At 36.4% G+C, this 24,437-nt stretch overlaps 1 protein-coding gene across 3 annotated transcripts in view; it reads right to left on the reverse strand.

The window, feature by feature from the left end:
- FAM110B (family with sequence similarity 110 member B) overlaps positions 1–24,437 on the reverse strand; it is a 193,553-nt gene that overhangs the window by 75,743 nt on the left and 93,373 nt on the right. For 2 of the 3 annotated variants that reach the window (XM_021005950.2, XM_078153407.1), the window contains one exon: positions 8,874–8,948. The gene's annotated coding sequence lies outside the window, so the exon portion shown is untranslated. Of the gene's footprint in view, positions 1–8,873; positions 8,949–20,884; positions 21,061–24,437 lie in introns of those variants that run through there. The other variant, XM_021005948.2, reaches the window with a different exon arrangement.

A 24,437-nucleotide genomic window follows, 5' to 3' on the forward strand; every position in this document is an offset into this window, starting at 1 on the left:
TTATTAGTTGAAGCAAACAGAAATTTAGATCAACTTTCAATCTGGAGAGGGCACTGTTTCCATTCCAAAGTTTCACACTCAAATTGCTTTATGTGATAAATATGCATGCCACAAAAGGGCATTTCAATTTTACTGGACAAATATTTATATTATTTTGAGCAACAGATGTGTACCTGAAAAACTGTACAAAACTTTTTTTTTGAAAGCAGGAAATCTTTTCTTAGTTTAAAAAGGTAGCATAGAAGGTCAATATTGAGAGTAGAAGAATAATTTGGTGAAATGAAGAATCTTTTCATAATGGAATTATTTTTAAAATTCATACTTGGTGAATAAAAGGGCTTTATTAGATTGAGATACAATTCCCTAAGTATATTAAGCTGCACCATATTTTTACAGTTACCTTAAGGAAAAACAATTTGTCATGTTTTCATATAACACAAAAGATCTAACCCAATTTTCCTTCATTTATTTTTGCTCATCCTTCTTTTATGACTATTTTTGCTCTCTTAATTCTGTACTACCTTTCCTACTTTTCACTGAAACAATCACACTAGCTTTCAACACCAGTGTCACTGACTTCCAAATCTAAAGAGGCTTCTACCACCTAATTCGATATTTTCCCGAGGTATGGTGGCATTAATTGAAAGCCTAAGTAACCATTTGCACATTCCTTACTTCATACTCATAAACACAGTCCTTTGGTTTATAGCCATAGTTGTTGCTTACTGGGATTAATAAAATAGAACATGAGCTTCTTGAGAATAGAGACAATTTCATTTTTGCCTTTGCATCTCAAGCACCTAGCACAGTGCCTTGCACATACGTAGTAGGTGCTCAGGACATACTTGTTAAGTGTTGAGTGACTAACTTCCTTCCTTTCTCTCATGGGCTATGTTAATTCATCTACCTAATATTTTCCCTCAAAGATGCCATTCACCTCTTGGTGCAACAGAAATGGTTTTATGTGGTACATTCCTGTTCCTCAGAGGTCCAAACCTAGGCTGCCTGGCATCTTGCCCAATTTCCTTGCATTCATACTATATCAGATCACTATATGCTAGCTGCTTAGGTAACTAGCTTTTTGTCTATACTAAGTATAACCTCTTGGTTGGTGAATTTACCAACCTAGTTGGTGCCTCTAGCACCTTAATGATGCATTTTTATAAGATGTTAGAGTTATTTTATTAAGAATCCTTGCAGGATTGGGGGTTATGCTACTGAAATTGCTTTAAACAAGACGTAAGTGAATATGATGTTTATGGTGGATTTAAGTTAAGTAACATAAGTCAAGTCAAAGTCTGGTCACTACAGGCTTGGTTGCAGCCTAAAGCTTAATGTCCCATTGCCAGCATATTCAGTCTTCATGTTGAATTTCTTGTTTTGGTTTTCCACTTGGCTATCCACATGTCATTGTGCTAAGGTGCCAGGATTAACAATAGCTTTCAATTCTACGTCATCAACTAAAATTTGACTGTATGGTTGGTTACCCTGGTTGGTAAAATAATTTCATTTATTTCCAGGGAAAGTATGCTTAGTCCATAGAACTGCACTGACACTAACTATATCATGATCGTGATTATTCATTTTCATGTTTCCCAGGACAGTACATTCTCTTACAGAACATGTCAGGATTTAGAGATTCCTGGCTTACTTAATGATATAATTCCTCATATTTTCTAGTAAGCATTTGCTAAAAGTCTGAGTACCTCATAGTTCTATAAATAAAGAGGAAACGAAAAAGAAGACAACACAATCTTTGCCCTAAAAGGTACTTAGACAATCCATTTGGGGAGGCAAAGTATACTTCCATTTACAAATAAATAGGAAAGAGCTACAATAATAAGAGTTAGTATTTCCATGGTGCTTTGCTTTACAAATGTTTTATCATTTGATCTTCATGGCAACCCAAAGAGATAGGTGCTATTATTATCCTCATTTTACAGATGAGGAAACTGAGGCAGACAGAGATTCAGTTACTTGTCCATGGTCACACAGCCAATAAGTGTCTGAGGCCAAATTTGATATCAGGTCTTCCTGACTCCAGGTCTATTGCTCTATCCACTGAGCCACCGAGTTAGTTACTTGAAGGTATACTGACACACAAGAAAAAGGGAATTATCAGAAAGCAGGGCTGTTTGTTTTTTTTTTTAAAGCAATGGAGTTTCAAACTTAGTCATAAAGGAAGTAATGAACATTGGCAGAGATTTACAGAAAAGAACAGCATAAGGAAGGTCCTTAGGTGGGAATGAGCAATATGCATGCAGAGGATAGTAAGGATGGTGTGAAATGGAAAATGCCATTAGTAGCTGAATAATGATGACTCATAAGACAATCAGTACATAGGAGCCAGGTAACAGAGGACCTACTAGGCTTCTTAGATTGAATTTTATATAAAAACGATGTTTGCAATAGACTAGCCTGAGAACTAGATGAACTGAAGGCTACAAGACCACTTTAAGCTACTGAGTTAAGGTAGGGAATGAGTGATAGGGATAGTGATTGTGGAAACGGAGAGGAAATGTGAAAACAGACACAATGCAGAGGAAGAATATGCATGACTAAGCAACTGACTAGGGCTTAGAGATAAAGGAAGAGTAAAAGATAACTGATATTTAGAGATGAGAAAGCCAGAAAGATATGGTCATTGACAAATGAGGGAGAAAGTTGAGAAGTCATACCTATTGATTAGGAGGGGTGAGGCTAAGTTAAGTGGTCAAACTGTCTTAAGGACAGCAAAGGCAGTACAGGCAGAGATTTAGAAGTTATCTATGCAAAAGTAGCAGCCAGTGGTTTAAAAGTAGATAAGCTTTCATTGAGAGCCAGTGAGGAAGGGAAGATGCTCAAGGCTCCTTAATCTCAGGAATTTTCTGAAGGATCAGAAGGGGTCTAACAAGAGTTCATGTTTCACAGTGCATCCTTGAGAACAGTCATATAAATATATAACAGAATAACAGCAAACATTTCCCAGAATTCCTTCCCACTCTATTGGTAAGTATTAGATTGAAGAGTCTACTATCATGGATTATCATTAAATTTACCCAGGCATTCAAATCTGCATGATAACAGCTTGAACCTAGACTTGATAACAGGGTGGTACATTGTAGATTGATTAATACGACTTAAAAGAATTAAATCTCCTTTATCACCTTTGGATCCATACTTGCATCTCTTGCTTCTACTTTCCTCACTTTCTTGCTCATCTAATTGCTCTCCTTGGTTATTTAACTACCTCTTCTGACTTGTCTCCTTGGAAGACTTAATTGAAGTGTATCATAGCTCCCATCTGCTGGGCTTGATATCTCACCAAGCTACTAATCTCCCCTTACAACCCACATGTTCCAAATTGCTGGAATGTCACCTTTCCCACTCACTGCTTCTTTCCTTCTACCCACATTCCATTCCATTTCTGCCCCTATCACTTACATGAAATTATTTAGAAGAATGAAATAATTAAAATGAGTTTAAAAAATTTATAGATTTCAGTTATGTTATTTCTTCCCTTTGCCTTCTGTTACCATAGATAATAGAAATATCTTTTTGAGGATATTAAAAACAAACACTTTAAACACACTAAATAACAGTGGTCAATTTCACATTTATAAAATAGTTTACAAATGTAAATATATTATACAAATATGAATATACAATTTATACTTGTGTAAAATATAAAATTTAAAACACCAGTGGCTAAAGAGAACAAGGCCCCTAAAATTCTTGTTTCCCAACCCCAAACCTGCCCCACCAGAATTTTCTTCTTTTTCTCTAAAAACAAACACAGAGAAATGCCTAGCTCAGCAGGAACCTCTCATTAGCATGGCCAACTTCCCTTTCTTGCAGGGAACTCCCCTAGTCAGAGCCAACTGTGAACATTGTGGGGGAGCCTGTACCTGACTGCACTGATGATGGCTCAGCTTTGAATCACTCCCCTGCCAAACAGCTGATTAGGGAAGAAACAAAGTCCCAGCTGCTTAGGAGAGAGAGGTAGATGAGTCACAGACAAGTTACTTAGGGCACAGACTGCCTTTGGCAGCCATTAAGAGATGTGGAGAGAAGGAAGGAGCAGCTTCAAGCAAAGTAAGATATAGAAAAAATGTATCCTAGGGAAACCACAGTGTATTTTTGGCCAGGACCATTTAAACGCACAGAAAATCTACAAATGTTGTTCTTTCCTGGAAGTTTCCTAGGGAACCAGCTCATACTACGTAAAAGATAAATTTGTCCCTGAGTTTCTCAAAAGAAAAATACTGTATCAATTAAGAGTTTGACTAAGATTGCAAAGAAACGAAATGCTTAAAGAAAACCTTTAAACTTACTGGCTGAATGAAGAATATACAAAGAAGTATGTTTGTATCAATAATTTCTTCAAAAGATGACCTATCAATGCATGTACCAGGAAAGGTGGGCATCTTTTACAGGTGGGCACAAAATCAACACAATTTTATTAAACATGCTATTTTGTTTTTTAGGTTCTTCAAATTAGTTTTCACCCAGAAATGCCCCCCTCCCGAGAAACGTATTATGTGTAACTCTTTTTTTCCCCTCTGGACTTATGATTTCACTGGTGAAGATAATTTTGAATGAAAAGAATCTCTCTACCAATGGAAACGGGACCTTTTCTTCAACTGCCTCAGAGAGCTGCCTAGGGCAATTAGATATTAGGTACTTACATAGATAGGGTCACATAGCCAGCAAGATCCCCCTTGAAGAGTATAGGAAATTTGAACTTAATATACCTATTAGCAGTAACATTCAATCAATGAAAGACCTGTATTTTCCTCAGCCTGGAGAACTTCCTCCACCAAAGCAGATCTCAACTTACCTATGACTTAGTAGATATGTCCTACCTAGGGAGGTGCCCAGTTAATAAGTAAATAAGTGTGAGAGACAAGAGGCAGCTAGGTGGTATAGTGGATAGAGGGCTGGGCCTGAAGTCAGGAAAACTCATCCTCCTGAGTTCAAATCTGGCCTCAGATACTGGCTGTGTGACCCTGGACAAGTCACTTGACCTTGTTTGCTTCAGTTTCCTCATCTGTAAAATGAGCTGGAGAAGGAAACGAGAAACTATTCTAGTATCTTTGCCAAGAAAACCCCAAATGGGGGTCATGAGGAGTCAGACATGACTGAAACAACTCAGCAACAATACAAGAGACAAGATTTGAACTTGGGTCTTCTTGGCTCCAGGCCTAGTGTTCAATCCACTAAGTCACCTGCAGTATAATAGAAATAATACTAATAATACATAACACTCACATAGCTATGTGTGACAGCTGTATGCATGTACATACATATATATGTACATGTGTATATGTATATGTATGTATATACTCTTATTGGACTCTATCCTCAGTAGCATGACAAAGTAATTTAGACACCTATGGAAGCAACCCAGCTGTAATACACTAAGTGGTATGTATACTAACAGCCTTAAAGGAGTTAATACATCTTCCTAAATGCCTAATTGACTAAGAGAGGGTAATAGGAGCAGCAGGAGAAACAAAGCTCATGAATTCTCATAGTATCCTTTTGAGATTACTTACTCACATTTTTATTTCCAACTTACATATGGGGGCAATAATGTGGGCAAGTTACCCAAGGAGTTTTCCAATCACTTGATACTTTTGTGCTACAAATAGAAACAGGATTCAAGTTTCTAGATTCACTGTGTAATACCTTATTTTGCTAAAATTATTTCTACTCTTGTCCCTCTCAGAAATATATAAAAAATACATATTGTTACAAATGCTTAGGTCTTTTCAAAAGCAGTCTATATCAGGTAAAACAGTACTCATATCCAACGTCAACTGTAAACAGGGGGGAAGGTGGCAAGAAGGACAGGGTCCAAATAATAATGTGCTAAAGAAGTACATTCAAATCTTTATTTTTTAATCCTTGACTGTGTGTAGAACATTGTGTTATGTAGGCAAGGTGTAAATCCTTGCTATCAGACCTATCACCTGGAAGGATAAAAAATATTTAAGTTGTATTACTCTATCCACAGGGATTTATCAATAATAATAATAATAATAATAATAATAATAATAATAATAAATAATAATAATAATTATTATTATTATTATAGTTAATAAGGCAGGAGCATGGTTCAATGCAAAGAATACTAACTCGAGAGTTAGAGGTCAAATTGTGTCTCTGTTTACCTTTTGTGTCATTTTAAGCAGGTGACTTTACTTCTCTGGGCCTCAGTTTCCTCCTTTGTAAAAATGAGGGGGTTGGATTAGATGCCACTATGGTCAAGTCAAATCAACAAGAATATATTAAGCCCTACTATGTGCCAGGTACTGTGCTAAGTGCTGGGGATACAAAGAAATGCAAATAGGATCCCTCCTTTTTTGAAGCTACTTTAAGCTACTAAATCTTCAAACTGCCCTAAGACTTTTGGGATAATGGGCAGACAATGTGCAAACAAATATATATATAATGTACAGGATAAATTGGAGATAATCAACAAAGGGGAAAGCACTATATTAAGAGGGGACTGGGAAAGGCTTTCTGTAGAAAGGATTTTATCTGAGACAAGAAGGAAAACCAGATTTGAAGGAACTCAATGAAACTAGGAGATAAAGAGGAGGAAGAGAATTCCAGGCATGAGGGACAGCCACTAAAAAAATGCAGAGTCAGGAGTCAGTCTCCTTTAGCTCAAAATCTATGATTCTCTAATCCTGGGATTTATATAACACTTTAAAGTTTGCAAGGCTCTTTAAATATATTATTTCATCTGATCATCACAAGGACCCTGAGAGGTACTATGGGTAGCATTCTCCTCATTTTACAAATAAGAAAGCACTCAGAGTGAAGTGGTTTGCCCACAGTCAAACATGGAGAAAATGCCTGAGGCAGGTGGTTTTATGAATGTGACGTAAATATCAGCCAACTTTCTAATCTAGCACTTAAATGAGACATCACGTCCATGAATGTTTACTTTCTTTCATGTTATACTGTTTTCATTTGCAGTTAGCAAATTCTGGGAAGTCTTTTTTTTTTTAAATTAAATTTTATTTTTTCCATTCAACAAAAGTCAATTTTTTTCTCCCTCTATTTCTTCGCTTTTGTGGGGGTTGGAAGAGAGAAAAGAGAGGACCCTTGTAACAAATCTGTAGAGTCAAGCAAAACAAATGGCCACATTGACTATGTCCAGAAAATGTCTCCTTCTGCACTGATAATCTATCATCTCTTTGTCAGGAGTGGCACAGCATGCCCCATCACTGAGTCTCTGGAATCAGCGTTGGTCACTGCACTGATCAGAGTTCTCAAGTCTTTCAGAGTTGCTTCCTTTTACAGTGTTGTTGCCATTGCATACATTGTTTTCTTGTTCTGCTCACTTCCCTCTGCATCAGTTCATGAGTCTCATGAAATTGTTCTTAGTCTGCCCACACTCAATGCAGCCCAGGCTCGCCAATGACGAGTGAGGAATTCCAATTAGCCTAATTGTATGGGGAGACTTTCTCCATTTGCTCCTTTAGTAAATTTTTGTTAGTTCTCCTTGTTTCTTACATGTTGGCTAAGTTTAGTCAGTCAATAGTCAGTCAATAACCATTTATTATGCTCCTACCATATGCTGGGCACCATGCTAAGCTGTAGATCGGAAAATCACTAAGCCGGGGAAGCCATCTTTCTGACAACAATATAACGCAAATGATACTTGCATCATAGAAATAACAATATAATAATATAATGCAAACAATCATTACAAAGTAATAACACATTAAATATAGGCATGGTGTGAAAGTATGCTACAGCAAGACTCTCAAATTTTGAGAAAGGCTGCCAATCAAATTAGAATATTCTTCAGTCAGCTGATGAGCAGCTGGGGACAAGGGGGAGAAATGACTGGGTCTGAGCAGTGCACTTATTAATTTATTTTTTCATCTACTCCACTAAAACTACCAACAGCACCACCCAAGATCTTTGGGTTGCATGACAATGAATTAAAATGCCCACAAACGGGGAGAACTGAGCTGCAAAAACCTCAGACCTATAGCCTGTAGGTAACCACTCCTGATCAGTTTCCTCAGCCCAGGCACAAGCAGGATTCAATAGTCATCAGCTGTGAAATGACAAAATTTTCCCATGTTTTAGGTTAGAATGTGATAGAGCTACACCAAGGTAATGTAGAATGGAAAAAAATCCACACCCAGTGCAAGTCAGACTCATCCCTTATTGTTGTCCCCCCCCCTCCAGTACCCGTCACCCCCACCTTCCCACACACTCTGGGCATCCCTGGAGTTGAGCTATTGTTCAAGGGTTTCATCCCACCTGGAATGCTTTCCTCTCTCCTCTCAGCCTACCTGAATCCCTTAAGACCTTGTTTGAGTACCACTTCTTTTGTGAAGCCTTCCCTGACAACTCCAGCTCACAATGATGTCTCCCTCCTCACAACTCCTACTACACTATTTACATGGCACAGCTTCACACAGCATAATATGCCATATTGTTCCCTAATTATAAATTTTGTCTCTCCAATAAGCTTATAGCTGGTTGAGGAAAGCATGAGGCCTTGTATATATGTATATTTATAATTTATACACAAAATAAGTGGCAGTACTTTACTGTTTCATACATTTTAAGAAAATGATTATCCTTAAACACTGAGGTTTAGTAGCTTAACAACTGTAAAAGTCCAGAAAGAGATCCCAGAAACCTGCAGGCCAGTATGATGAACATTACCAGTGACAACTCGATCAGTTAAGAGAGGGCATGGATGTATTCCCTAAATATTAAAGGGAAATAGGTATAATTTAGTCTTCTTGTTTTTATGTATTAATGATGCCAGGGTTGGTGAAAAAAATTAATATTTTTGTTTTAAAAAAAGAGAGAAAATCCCAAGACAAATATACAACATGAATAATGGTATTTACCTGCAACGAAGAAGTGAATGGCAACCAGATGTAATGGAAATTCTTCTCTTTGAAATATGCTCTTGAGTGCTATATCTGAAACAAAGAAACAAAAAAGATTGCTATTACTTTTGGCTTAATAAAGTGTGTATATATTTGGCAAGATATTAAAAAATTTGTCAGAACTTTGGGGGAAGGTAATTTTGCACGTTATCAAATAAGCAAAAATAAGAGTTTTCTTCTTTATCATTTAACTTTCTACTCAGATGCTTCAGTAGCCAAAATATGTTTTTTCCTGTCATTTTTACCACTTGGCCCTAATTCTGTCTTTTGGAGTCAAGCAAGTCTAATTCCTCTTCCATAACAGAATGATTGATGAAAAACTGAACAGGAGAAGTGGTACAAAAGATGATTAAAGAAATCAATAGAAAAGTAGGCTGGGTGGTCATGTAGCAAAACCAAAAGATAATACATGAGTAGCCCATTCATTCCCCTGTGAGGAGATCTAGAAGGCGACAGCAAACCCAGTGGTCTGTGGAATAAGAGATGAGAAGGCCTGGATGGAACAATCGATATTATTGGTATACAATAGTTCTCCCTCACAAAGATGAGATCACAGGTCCATTAAAAAACAAAACAAAACAAAGAATTTGAAGACTACCATGTTCCCTATGAGTTTTCTCAAAGCTAAACATAGCCAGTTCCTTTAACAAATGCACACATAGCATGGTCTAAAATTCCTTCACTATCCTGGTTGCCCCCCTCCAGATCAATTCTAACTCATCAGTGTAACACCTTTAGAATTGGACACGATACTCTCTATTGGTGGGCTAACCAATGCAAGAGGACTTTCACTTCCTTCATTGTGCTCATTATACTTTTGTGATAGATCTCTTCACTTTCATCCTGGTATCCCTAAGCAGATGGCACAGCACCTTGAGCTAGTAGACCCTTAATAAAATTCTTGTTGAATTTAATGGGAAAAGTCAATGTGAAATGCCTGGCATTTGAGGCCTATTACAACCTGGTAGAAATAGCCTCACATACTACTAGGCTTATATTCCTCTGATATATCTATCATAAGATATGGTGATACTTTCATTTTTTTAAATTTCACTTGGCTATTTGTGTATAAGCCATAGTTCTTCATTAGATTATAAGCTCCTTGAGGGACAGGAGATATTATCTAAACTTTATATCTTTAATATCTACTCTAAATGTGAAGGATAGAGGTGTTTGGGGGACATTGAGGGAGGAAAAATAATCAGAAGTGGTTGCTTGGTGATAAGAGGTAGAGTTCATCAAGGGCAAGTGTAATGGTGCAAGGTCATCCCAGGACTTTTCTGCTCAGGCCAGAGAAAGGAACAAATGATAACAGAATATACTGATACCAGGATTAGCATAGAGGTCAGCATTAATTCAGGCCTATTTCTTAAACTCTATCCTCATGTACCTCTCTGTTCCAGTCTGGCCTACTAGCATTTCCTACACATGACATTTCATTTCCTGAGATTTTGCAATGGATATTCCCCCATACTCAGAATATATTCTCTGCTCACTTGTCTCTTAAAATCCCTGGTTTTCTTCAAAAGGGATAACACAGGTGGTATAATGGAAAAAGTGCTGGACCTGTAGTTATGAAACCCCGAGTTCAAATCTACCCTCAGACACTTACTAGCCATGTAATCTTGGACCAGTAATTTACCTCTGTCTGCCTTAGTTTCCTCATGTGTAAAATGGGGATAATAATACTACCCACCTCCTGGGATTGTAAAGAAGATAAAATGAGATAATATTTGTAAAGTACTTTTCAAATCTCAAAGTGCTTTATGATTGCTAGCTATTATTACTAATATTCACGGCTTAATGACATTCTATATGAAACCCCTCACAATCCCCCCAGTTGCTAGTTCACTGACTCTCAAAATTACCTTCTATTCATCAGGTACATCTTAAGTATACATTTCTCCATATACATGTTATCTCTCCCATTACAATGTAAGCTTTTTGAGGGTAGGGGCTGTTCAACTTTCTCTTTGTATCCACACAGTCTGGCACATAGTAGATGCCTAATAAATGCCCGCTAAATCAATTATTGATTGAATATATAAAACCAAGAACCAGCAAGCAATAAATGGCCAAAAGATGAGTAAACAATTCTCAAAACAATTGCAAACAATAAACAGCCATATGGAAATTTGCTATCAATCACTCCTAAGTGAAATCCAAATAAAAACAAATCTAAAGTTTCATCTCATGCTCAGAAAATTGGCAAAGATTATAAATGATGAAACTAGTCAATAATGGAGGAATGATAAAAAAAAACAGCAACAAAGAAAAACCCCAAACCAAAACAAAACCTTGAGCATACTTTTTCACTGTTGAAACTGTGAATTAGTCTAACCATTCTGAAAATCAATTTGGAATCATGCTAAGAAAGTCGTTAAAACGTCCACATCCACTGACCAAAGGTTCTACTGCTAGGAATATATGTCATGGAGATCCATGAGCCTCCACATACACTACTATATTTATAGTAGCCCTGTTTGTATTAGCGGAGAAATGGAAACAAAGTAGATGCCCACTGACTACAGAATAACTAAACAAACTGTAGTACTTAGTAATTTGGTAATACGTGAGGCCAAATATGAAGAATTCAGGGAATGAATGAAAAACATTAAGTGTTTACCATGTACCAAACACTATGTGCTAGGCACTCCCAAGGACCCAAAGAGAAAGGAACAAAAAACAAACAAACAAACAATAAAGGCCATCCCTTCTCTCAAGGAGCTCCCACTCTCTAACTGGGGGAGACAATACATAAAAGAAAATTCAGCTGTAGGGCATATGTAAAGGCTTGGAAATCTGAATGATTGCTCAGCAATAGGGCAGCAATGGGGCAAGACTACAGCACCTTCACGATTTACCATTATATCCTAGTGGCAAAAGAGAGTCACTACATTTTTTTAGCAGGTAATTATGAGCTGATCACTTGATCTTTATGCGGGAGGGGGGTGAAGTAGGGGGTGAGGTCTAAAGGGCAGAGAGGCAGGGCAGATGGTAAGCCTGAAGAGGAAGTGGAAGGGAAGATGGGTAGGGCCTAGTGGTTGTCTTACTCATGAGAAGGAATAGAGCTGGTGAATCCAATCTCATTGAAGCCATGTGAGCATTTAAGCAGGACTATCTATATGTTTTGGGTGGCAGGGATAGGGCAAGGTAACAAGGCCTGGGAAGCATAAGATTTTTAAGAATTAGAGCATGAAATACATAGAACAGGGTGAGAAAAGATAATGTCTGCAACAATGTAAATGGAAAAAACAAACAAAACCAGAAATATCCCCAAACTGAATGTTGTATAAGCATATAGACCAAGATAGACCCAGGAGAAGATCTGAGAAAATGCGTCTTACCCGTCCTCCTTAAATGGGAGAAGTATGAATGTGAAATATTACATGCATAGTCAGACTTGGTCAGTTACTCTTGATCTTGTTAAATGGAATTGAACAATTTGGTTAAGATTTTAAAAGGGGGTAGGAGTGGAGCAGGAAGTCAAACGTGAGATATGCATTTGAAGAATGAAAAAAAAAAGGTTTGGGTTTCACATATTAACAATGGGGCTGAAGGTGGCCACTAGTTTAGAGTAATATTTTTTCCCCAAACAAAGATTAAAAACTAAACAGAAGTGGCAAACAACACAAATAATACTTTTTCCACTTTATCAGTAGCTGGTTTCAACTCACGCAGCTAGAATAGATAAGCATCTGGTAGTTTTCAAATTAGGTATAACACTTCTGCATTACAATTCAAAACTACCAGTTCAGGTGCACATCTTTATAACTGACCTACAATTAACAGATAAGTCAGGGTTTGTTACTCTGGCTTCCCATCCACATGACAGCACAATGCTCACTTAATGAGAGCATTAACAGACAGCAATGGCTCATTACGGCGCTATTGTAGTGCTCACTAGACAGTATAACTCTCTTAATGACTAGGATACCCTTGGCTACTTTTAAAAAGAAAATTAAAAAAACAAACTCTGGGATTTCTAATAATTATTACTATCCTTTATGATTTCGTGAAAAACATTTCAGTGCAACTAAGTAATTAAATCACAGTAGCTCAATGTGGGGGAGAGGGGTAGGAATGCAACAAAATTTGTATCTCTATATAAGGCAGCCAAGTGGCACAACAGAAGGTATAATCTGGAATTAGGGTGACCTGAGTTCAAATGCAGTTTAGCACACTAAATCACAAAACCCCTGTATGTCTCAGTTCCTCATCTGTAAAATGGGGATAATAATAGCAACTACCTCCCAGGACTATTGTAAGGAAACAGTGAGATGTTTGTAAAGCATTCTACAAACCTTAAAGCACTATATAAATATTAGCTATATTATAATTATTATCACTAACCTATTAATAACATTACAAAATTATCATTAGCATCACTAACCTACAATAATATTATATTATTATTGTTATTATCACTAACCTTAGATACAATATATGGGGCAAAATACAGTAGGTATATAAAATTTCTTTCTGTTGCAAAGTCAAACAATCTCTTTGGAGCTTCCTCAATCACATAAAAAAAATACTGGGGGAAGTGGCAGGGGGTCTATCTACCTGACAGTTCTAAAATTCTCTGATGATATAATTAAGGTCAGCAGGAAAGTAAGATTTAAAATTTCACCTTTTATACAACAATAACTCACAATAACTTTTATATAACAATAACTCACATTTGTATTTAATACATACAAATTATTTCAATTGAATTAGATAAATATTTACTATGTGCCTACTATGTGCAAAGCACTGACAATGCTAGGTCCTGTATAGGACATAAATGACATAAGACATAAATGAAACAATGCCTGCCCAAGAGAGGAAGTAAGATGTATACAAATAAACACAAGGAATTTGATAGGCTGAGTGCTGACAATGAATAAGGGAGAACTGGGGTTCACAATCATCCACATATTCTAGCTGTGTGACTTTGGGCAAATCATTAAACTCTCAGTAATCTAAGAACATAATGCCCTAAATCCTGGAGGAAGAGATGTAATGTCAAGAAAAGTAAGAGTCTGTGGAATAGTTTGGATGGAATGCAATGTTTGAAGATGAGCGATATAAAGTAACAGCTGGAAAGGTTCGATGGAGCAAGACTGTGGCATCTTCATGACTTACATTATATCTAGTGGTAAAAGGGAGTCACTATAGTCTTGTTTTGTTTTGTTTTTTAGCAAATAATGACAAGCTCAGATCCTTGCTTTAGAAAGGATATTTTGTTGCATTTGTATGAGAGATTGACAGGAATATAATGGAAACAACATTAGATTTGACTTTAAGAAGCTGGGTTCAAATGCTAGTTCTGCTGTTTGCTAAAACTATAAGGTCTTAGGCAATTTATATAACCATTTTGAGCCTCAGTTTGCTTATTAGTAAAACAAAATTATCTGCTTCAGGGATTCTTAATCTGGGGTCTGAGAACTTTAAGAAAACATTTTTACAACTGTATTTCGATACTGATTTCCTATGTAATCCTATATATTTTATCTTTTACTTTTAATTGATGGAATAAAACAAGTATTTCCATAATACAGTACAGTAATAAAAAAAGATGGTTGCACATGAAATTGCAAATCTATTATATACACCTTGCTATTCTAAATATAGAATAAAGTTACCATGTAAATTTCTTTTTCCTTTCTTCTTACCCCCACAGATAGCTACCATTAGACACAAATATGTACATATGAAATGATTTTACATAAATGTATGTTCATAATTATACACATGTATGTAAAATCATTTTATATGTAATTTGTTTTATGAATTTTAAAACATTCTGAGAAGCTATCTGCAGACTTCACTGGAATGCCCAAAAGGGTTCATGGTACAGAAAGGGTTAAGAAACCCTGGGTTAGATAATCCCTTGGTTACCATCCTGATCTAACCATCTTTAATGCTGTGGCCAATAAAGGACCAAATTAGGTGCTAGTCATAGGAAAAGGAGACAAATGTGGATGTTTGGGAAGTTAAATTCATGAAGTTAGCAAATGACAGGATTGGAAGGTGGGAGGAAGGGGAATGCAAGGAAAAATGAAGAGTAAAACATTTGGAATTACAAACTTGGGTAACAAGGACAACCTTAACAGAAATAGTTAAGTTTGGAAGGAGGCAGGGCAGAGTGGAATATGATAAACTCTATAAGAGACATGTTGAATATGAAGTAGCAGAAGGACATCTAGGTAATAACCAGCAAGTTGCTAGTCTGATCTCCTCACAACAACACCGCGGGCACAAGGATTATGCTCATTTTACTTCCTGAGGAAACTGAGGTTCAGAAAAATTGAATTGGCCACAGCCAATCAGGACATAAGTTTTGGATATGAGATTAATCAAGGTCCCCTGAATCCAAGTACAGTGTCTTTTTGCCTACACAGTTACCTCTCTAATTTTTTATGACCATCGAGTCTGTATCATGTCAGAAGTCTGGAATGATACTAATTTCTTTGCATTATTTGACTATAACATATCACAGAAACTAATAGTGCATATCCCACAATAAAATACTGTATGATTCTCTATTTTTTAATATGAGATCTTTCAGCGTTAGCATATTCCAGACCAAACCCATGTATTAGTTCTAAAATTAACTGCTACTTTAAATTTGGTAGTTTTAAGTACATCTAAATTCATTTAATAGCTAACAAAACACAGCATCTTTTTTTGGGGGGGGCTTTTTAGGCAACTGGGGTTAAGTGACTTGCCCATGGTCACACAGCTAGTAAGTGTCAAGTATTGGGTCTGAGGCCAGATTTGAACTCAGGTCCTCCTGACTTCAGGGCCGGTGCTCTATCCACTGTGCCACCTAGCTGCCCCAAAACACAGCATTTTAATCAAAGTTTGATTGTACTGTTACAATCTTGCTACTGATTTCCCAAGTCTTATTGGACTTTTAATGAGAAGCCATAAAACAGTACATTTTAAAAATCAAATATAGAACCAAAATTTAAATGTTAATTCCAGGAAACTTCAGTGGTTTCAAACAAGGAAACATCTTTGATGCAATAAATATTTTTAAAAATGTTTTGTGTTCCCTTGCCAGAGATACATCTCAGCTGATAGATAACAAAATATCTACAATTTCCATGTACCACCTTCTTTTTAATTTGACTCTATCAGAACTAAAATTATCCTTATTCACTGTGTCCTGGGAAGAATTTGCACAAGCAAATTTGCTTTAAATACAGAAGCAGCAGGAAATCATGGATAGGATACAGCATGCTGGAGTCAAGAGATACCAGGGCTCACATCCCACCTGGAACAAGTTTAACTTCTCACAGCTTCCATTTCTTCATCTGTAAAATAGAGATAATAGCTGGAGAACTTTAACTCATGAGGTGGTTTTGACGAAATATATGTAAAGTGCTTTGTAAACCTAAAAGTGCTACATAAAAATCAGATATTATTATGTGTAAGAAAACATACAATTTTCAAGATTTTGTTGGACCAAAATCAATGCATCAAGTACACAAATCATTTGAAAAACATTTATTAAGCACCAACTATAGATACCATGTAAGTATTAGGGATAGAGGCATATACCAAAGCAAGACTGTCTCTTCCTAACTTCTTTCAAGGAGCTTATATTCTCCTGGAAAGATACAACATATTTGCAAGTATAAATACATTATATATACATACATACATACATATTTGGAGAGAGAGAGAGAGAGAGAGAGAGAGAGAGAGAGAGAGAGAGAGGAAGAAGAGAAGAGAGGAGAGAGAGAGAGGAGAGAGAGAAGAGAGAGAGAGGAGAGAGAGGAGAGAGAGAAGAAGAAGAGAGAGAGAGAGAGAGAGAGAGAGAGAGAGAGAGAGAGAGAGAGAGAGATGGACAGAGAGAGATAAACAATTATGGGGAAGAGGAGGCACTGTAGGATTCCTGAAGGGTCTCTTGAAGAGGGTGGCACTTGAACTTTGAAAGTTACTGAATGAAACAAGGACCTAAGAGGGTGTGGAGAGAAGGGAAAGCATTCCAGGCATGAGGGTCAACCTATGGAAAGCCTCACAGAGAGGCAGGAGATGAAATGTTGTTTACAGGGAAGAGCAAGCAGACCAGTCTTGCTGGAGTTATAGCATACATAAAGGGGAGGGATGAGTAATCAGAATGAAAGAATAAAGCCGTTTGGCAAGGCCTTTAAGTACTAAATGGGGAATTCCAAAGTTTGTCCATTAAAGGCAGTGGGGAACCAGTGAAGCTTCTTGAATAGAAGTGATATGGTCACACTTGGAATTTTAGGATTTGAGAGGGGAGAGACTGATCTGGGAAGACCAATTATAAGGTTATTATAGCTGGCCAGTTGAAAGGCGATGAAGAACTCATTTAGGGTGATGGTTGTAGGAGCAGACTAAAAGGGATATTGGGGTGGAGAACCTGTGGCCTTCTAGGTCCTCAGATGCGGCCTTTTGACTGTGTCCAAGTTTTATAGGAGAAATCATTTTATGAATGGTATTTGTTCTGTGAAGTTTGGATTCAGTTAAAGGGCTGCACTTGAGAACCTGCAGTGCCACACATGGGCGTGAGGCTCCAGGTTCCCCACCCCTGGTAGATGTTAGAGATGTGGAGGAGGTAGAATTGATAAGAAACAAGAAGAATAACAGCAAAAAAATATAATAGTTAGCATCTATATAATACTTTAAGGTTTGTAAAGAGTTTTACAAGTATCTCACAACAACCCTGGGAACAATGTGTTATTATTATTCCCATTTTACAAATTTAGAAACTGAGACAGGGGCAGTTAGGTGGAACAGTGGATAGAGCTCTGGCCTTGGAGTCAGGAGGACCTGAGTTCAAATCTGGCCTTAGACACTTGACACTTACTAGCTGTGTGACCCTGGGCAAGTCACTTAACCCAATTGCCTCACCAAAAAAAAAAGAAAGAAAAGAAAAGAAAAGAAAAGAAAAGAAAAGAAAAGAAAAAAAGGAAAAAACTGAGACAGACAAAATTTAAGTGACTTGCCCAAGCTCACACAGCTAGTAAGTAGCTTAGACTGGATTTGAACTTGGATCTGCTTTTTTTAAAAATAGTCTAAGATCAAATTAGCTTTTATACCTGTCATATCTGTTTTTGAGCTTGTAGTTGACCAACTCTCTGTTCTTTTTTAGACTAACTTCTACCCACTGTATCTACCCCCTCCCCCCCAACTTGTCTAGTGCTTGCAAAATTTAAGTTAACTCAAACACAGAACTTTAAATTTATTACTAATTAACTTTTATGTTATTATTCTAATTAACTTTTATGTTATTATTCAGCCAATCACAAAGGCTTATCAAGATCTTTTTGCATCTTGACTTCGTTTATCCAACATGTTAGTTCTTTACCAGCTTTTTTTTAAATCATCTATGCCTTCATCTGTCACTACTAAAAATTCTGAATAGCACAGGACCATGGACAGATCCCTGAGGACACTCTACTAGACATCTCCCTCCAAGTTGCTATCAACTCATTAATGTCTAGTCATTCAATTAGTTCTGAATAAACAAAATTATACTATTTATTACTCAATCTTTCTCATCTCCTTTGAGTTTAATATACATTGTATTATATACTGATGCCTAGTAATATTGTTATATTTGCTCAGAACATTTTGTTTTACAAATACACTTTTATCTTGCATCAACACTGAAGCATAAACAATTCAGCATGTGCAAGAGGTTTATTTTCTATACTACTATGAAATGCAAAAAAAATCAGCAAAGAAAAAATATAATGTATACATCATATTTCTAATCCTTTTTAATATAAGAGTAACCACGATGTACATCTTTGTTACTTTACAGAGAGACAATGTTTGACTAGTGACAATTAGTTTTAAAAGATAGTACTGTGCATTATACTATGAAATCACCACAATCTGAACTCAATTTTACATTTTTAAACCATATAAAACTTCATGACATGGAAAAATACCCTAAATATAATTAATGGGAATTCCCATATCAATTAGTAACTGATTTGGAGATCTCAAGCTCCCCATACATAGCTCAATACTGACATGCTTCAAAAGCAGCGAAATCTGCTTTTGAATAATCTAAGTAATGCACACATTTTAAGCTTAGATTTGATACTGTTCGGCAGGGGGGGAAAATCATTGGCAATTTTCTTTTAAACCAGGCTACTTCTTATAGTCATTAGAAGAGCCCGAATGATTTAGTAGGTATTTCAGAAGACAAAGGAAATAGAGAAAGATGACTGGGGTGCCTACATGCTGTTCTCATCATCACTGCCCATTCCTAACTGTTGATACACAGAAAGTTTGCCAGCCAAGTACAAAGGAGTAAAGCATTTCATGGAAAGAACAAAAGACACAAAACGTACAAACACAGGGCAGTAAACTATCATCACAAATTCTGCTGCCATCATTGATGCAGCCATGTAATCTTGTTAAATCACAGCAAAGCACAGCATTTTAATCAATTATGCTGAAATGTTAACCAAGTGCCATTATTAGAGTTACAGTTCTAATTTTTACATTGATCACACCTGGCATGTTGAAACTAAAAAGAATACAAATTTAAGGTCATATAAAATATTCAATTGTGGTAATTTTCAGTGAAACTTATTCTTTCCAAGATCTTTTTTCTCAAATGTGTTATTTATGAAAAATAAAACTGACAAGTAAATAATCTATTAGACTTAAATGTGGACTTTGAAAGAAATGAATGTTTAAGGAGGGAAGGAAACAGAGAATGTTAGCATGGAGCTTTTAAATACAGCAAAAGAAACACTATTTCTGAAAGTATATATTTTTAAAGTGAAGTCAGCTATTTAATAAGCAATTAATTTAAAAGATGGCCTGCTAAACTATTTTGTCTCTGCAGAAAAAAGGAAGAAAAAGAAACATTTCCTTATACCTTTTGGATTTTAGCAAAGCTTTTCACTGTTACCAGACGCATGGTGGCAGACAGCCAGCTGAATGACTGGTGACTCAAGACACAAGTTTCTGTGGACTCCACAGTCTGATACAGACAAGGGCATCAATTTTAAGTTGTGACAGCCAGCTGTAGCTGTAATCTGTTTTTTTATATAAAACTGGCAAATATGTAGGGAAGATATAGTTTCAGGTAAATATACATTTTATCAATTGTCTCTTCTCCCCCCACCCTCAATCTTGTCTATTAAATACAAATGCCTTTAAATATGCCATTTCTAAACTAAGAGTTAAGGCCATTTAAAAATGTAGTCTAAGAACAAGAACTGGAATGCAACAATACGTTCAATAAAAACTGTACAGAAAATGTTTGAAACAATATTCAAAGTGAGTGAGAGGAACCCCACCTTCCTAATCTCTCATTCCAACTCTAAAGGCAATGCTTGCCCATACCAAAACAAGCCCATGAGCCAAAATTTGTCTCTTGGAAATAATTACACAATGAACCTTTTCTCCCATAGACTGGGATATGCAATAACTTACTACTTAATTTTTTAAAACAGCCTCTTAATGGAAAATACAGAAAGGTGAAACAAAGAAACCATCCAAAATGAAGGCTGAGAGCATCTCTGAAAAAATAACAACAACACATTACTTCCCGTTCTTCAGTCTCTTAGGATAGTTACTGCCCTATGTCTCATTAGAATACATTTCACAAAATTTCCCCTGACCCCTCGTTATTCAGAACAATCTTACCTCAATATAAACAGAAGCAACCAGGGATAGACATGAAGCAGCAAAGATACCTGAATCCATGAAATTACTAGGATTACCAAAACAAAAGAGGACCAATAAGAATTCCTCACATGCACATGCACCCTAGAATTCATGTAAAAACAATGCTCCCACATGCATACATTCGATATTTTCTCAAGTAATTTTTTCAGGGCAACATGTTTAGTATTAGAAGCTGTACTACACATGCTATTAACAAAAGCAAGATCAAATTAAACAGATGACATGATTAACAGTATTCATTTCATGCACGGCTGTGCTTTATGGCATAGATAAAGACCGAAAGTAATTACCATGAACTGAAACTCCTCCACTGACCCTGCTTGCTGCTAGCAGCCGTTCACTAGTGATGTTTTACAACAAAGACCAATGCCTTTCTTCCATCAGTGGCTTTCTCTTTCTTTTATGCTACAAGCTAAGCACCTCTAACGTTGCAAGAACACAGTACAGTACCTCTGTATCTATGTCTCTAATGCAGCATAAAGATTACTGTGGAAACCTATCAAACTGGCAAGCAGCAATGTCAACAGCCAATGGGAAAAAGGCACATGTAGAATCTAGCACATGCTCTCTGAGGCTCAGATACTGTCACCACTGCTTAGCAGCCTGGTAATCTAATTATAGCCATTTGCCAGCACAGTGCTATTGGAGCAAAGCACATGAGCAAATTAAATTTTAATAAATTAAACCTCACAGACAAAACAATCATGATTTTGTCATTTGGAGGGCTGTCTCACCTTACAATCTTATAAGTGATTCTAGAGGGTTTTTTTACCCCAATCAAGGAAACAAAGTGATTAAATCACATGCAATCCAATACCAGCTTGTTTAAATTTATTCTAGTGTTGAAGCTCAAATATAAAATCCATATTGCACACTTATCATCATTAATGCAATAAATTCATATTCAGATTTAATTTACCTCGATTAGCAATATGATGCTCATTTGTACAATTCTTTCTATATTTTTTTAAATGCCATGTAAATTTCTGCCACATTGGAAAAGTGGGAAGCAATTCTGAAAACTTAAATCATGGACTTTTATATTTTATTTCAGAGAATTAAGATGGTAGGTCCTTGGAGATCATCCAGTTCATCTTATAGCATACATGATGATGAAACTGAGACATAGGGAAGTGAAATAACTACAGAGCCAACACCCAAACTTTTCCATTCTTAAATAATTCATTCTGTCACTATTTATCAAGCATCTATTTCTGTGCAAGCATGATACTTTTTCTGCCACACCAAGAAGATTGACCCAGCTTGTACAGTCCTGTAACAAAATATTTACCTACTAAGCATAAGCTAGCAAAGATCCATTAGGAGTTAAGATAAAATCAAAGCACTTTTTTGATTCGATAAAGTAGTATATAATTTTCTGATTTCGGAGCCTTTCTTTACACTACTTAAATGATTAAAAGATAATGACAGAATGTTTTTAATTAATGAAAAATTTTAAATTAGTTTAATTATTTTTAAAACTTCTTTTGTTACAAAAATAGCCATTAAGTTTTACTAGATTCTACATGCACCCAAGCTTACTAAACCAATGATCTGGGACCAAACAAAAAGCATACCTTGTGCAGATCAGAAATGTCTTACAACGAGTAAGACTACCAAGTATAATGCTACTTTTCCCCTTGATTCTTTATCAATGGTCACCAATAAAATTAACAACATTTCTGCTGCTGTGTCACATTTTCATTGATAATAGAATCAATTTGTCATTTCTTATAAATCTTGGTCACAAGAACCTTCTTTTACTCTATCAGTCAGATTCAAATTTGTTGATAAAGTTAGAATACCTAAGCACTAGAACTTTTTCATTCTGTTACTAAAAATTTCAAGTCGTCATAATCAACAAGGAATTATTAGGTCTATGGAACAATCAATCATCAAATTAATTAGCATTTATCAAACCCTTATTACACGCTAAGCACTACCACTAAAAAATGCTACAAATACAAATAGTCTTTACCCACAAGAAACTTACACTTCATAGGGAGAGACAATATGAATCTATAAGTATATTCAAAATATATACAAAGTAATTTCCCCCTTTTGAGGAGGTGGAGAGGGAGACATTAGTTCCTGCAGGGATGAAGAAAAACTTCACGTAGGAAAGGTTGCTTGATTAAAACTCTGAAGAAAATAGAAATTCTCAGAGGCATGGATGATGACGGTGTGCATTCCAAAAATTGGGAAGAAGCAATGCAAAGGCTCAGACACAAGAGACTGATTATAAGGAATGGCAAAAAGGTCAGTGTGACTGGACTAGAGCATAAGAGGAGTAATGATTAATAACCCTAAAGAGGTTGGATCCAGGTTTTGAAGGGCATCAAAAACCAAACAGAGAATTTTGTATTTGATTCTACTTTGGTGTTCAGTGAACATGTTATTTTGGAACATTACTTTGGCAGCTGTGCAGTGGATCGATTGGAGAGAAGAGACACTTAAAGCAGGTGGACAAATTAAGAGACATTAGTCTAGCCATGAAGTGGGGAATGCTGAAAGGAAAATGCTCTGTGAGTAGAGAGAGTGAGATTATGCAAGAAATCCCATGGAGGTAAAATCAAAAAGATTTGGCAACTGACTGGATGAGAGATGAGGGAATGAGGAAGTGAAGATGACTCCTAGTTTTCCTACCTTTATGACTAGAGTTGTAGACTAGTAGAGAATGGTAAGGAATGCTGACTCAGCTGCATTCCGTTCCTCCCTTCAATCTTTGTACATTAAAAACTATTCTGGAAACATCAGTGACAGGGGAGACATGATCCCTGAACTTTGTGAAAAACCATAGAAACATACAGGTCATAAACTCTAGCATGGAAAAAATGCACAAAAACACAGGCAACCAAACTAGAAAATATAATTGAGACAAAACTATAAAAGGAAATTACTGTTCTGTTACTATGGAACACTCATCTATGGAAATTATCAAAGAATAGTCATTAGGAGGAGAAAATCCAAGAGGAATTGGCTTCAGTAATTTTGGCCTAAGGCACAACTCAACAAAGGCTGCCAGTATATAGACTAGTAAAACTTCTAGGCATTCATGTAGAAAACATCTAACAATTTGCTTTTCTGTTCAGTTAAGAAAATGCCAACCTGAAAAGACACCATAAAAGCTATCTTGGCAAATATGTAAACCCTGTGTTCCACGAGACACTCTGAAGCAACTTTCCAAAACAGCAGAGTCTGTTCTTAGGTCAAATCTTTAAATATGTCAAGATCATCAACTTTTGTTTAAAAAATTTAAAAAAACTACTCAAAAATGCTTTTATCTGTCTCTATTTCCAGCCACTCTGCTCCCATACTACCGAGGTTCCCACAGATTTCCTTTAACTTTTTTTTTTGGCTTTTTGTGAGGTGATAGAGGTTAAGTAACTTGCCCAGGGTCACAAAGAATAAGTTTCAAATGTCTGAGGTCCAAGGCTGGAGCTCTATCCACTGTGCCAACTAGCTGCCCTCCTTTAACTTTCATTAACTAATCACAGGATCCTAAGTCTCTAGTTGCAAATGGACTCAAATGCCATCCAGTTCAACCTAAAAGTCCAACCTAAAATTTTGCCTAAAAGATCCTAGGAGTTTGACTGTTGTTCTTCCCATTCTCTTGTTATTGTAATTCTCTCTAATTCATTCCCTCCACATCCAAATCAGCAAATACTTTTATTGGTGTATTTGGCAATAAGATGTGTTCCACCTTAGGACATAAAAAATACAATCAGAGATTCAGAGTTGGAAGCAACCTTAGAGGCCATCTATTACAACCTCTTCATTTTACAGGTGGGAACACTGAGGCCCAGAGAGATTAAATGAAAGCCCAAGATTACAGAGGTAATA

Source organism: Phascolarctos cinereus, unplaced genomic scaffold (genome assembly GCF_003287225.1).
Source record: "Phascolarctos cinereus isolate Bilbo 61053 unplaced genomic scaffold, phaCin_HiC Scaffold_4;HRSCAF=312, whole genome shotgun sequence".
NCBI classification, from domain to species: Eukaryota; Metazoa; Chordata; class Mammalia; order Diprotodontia; family Phascolarctidae; genus Phascolarctos; species Phascolarctos cinereus.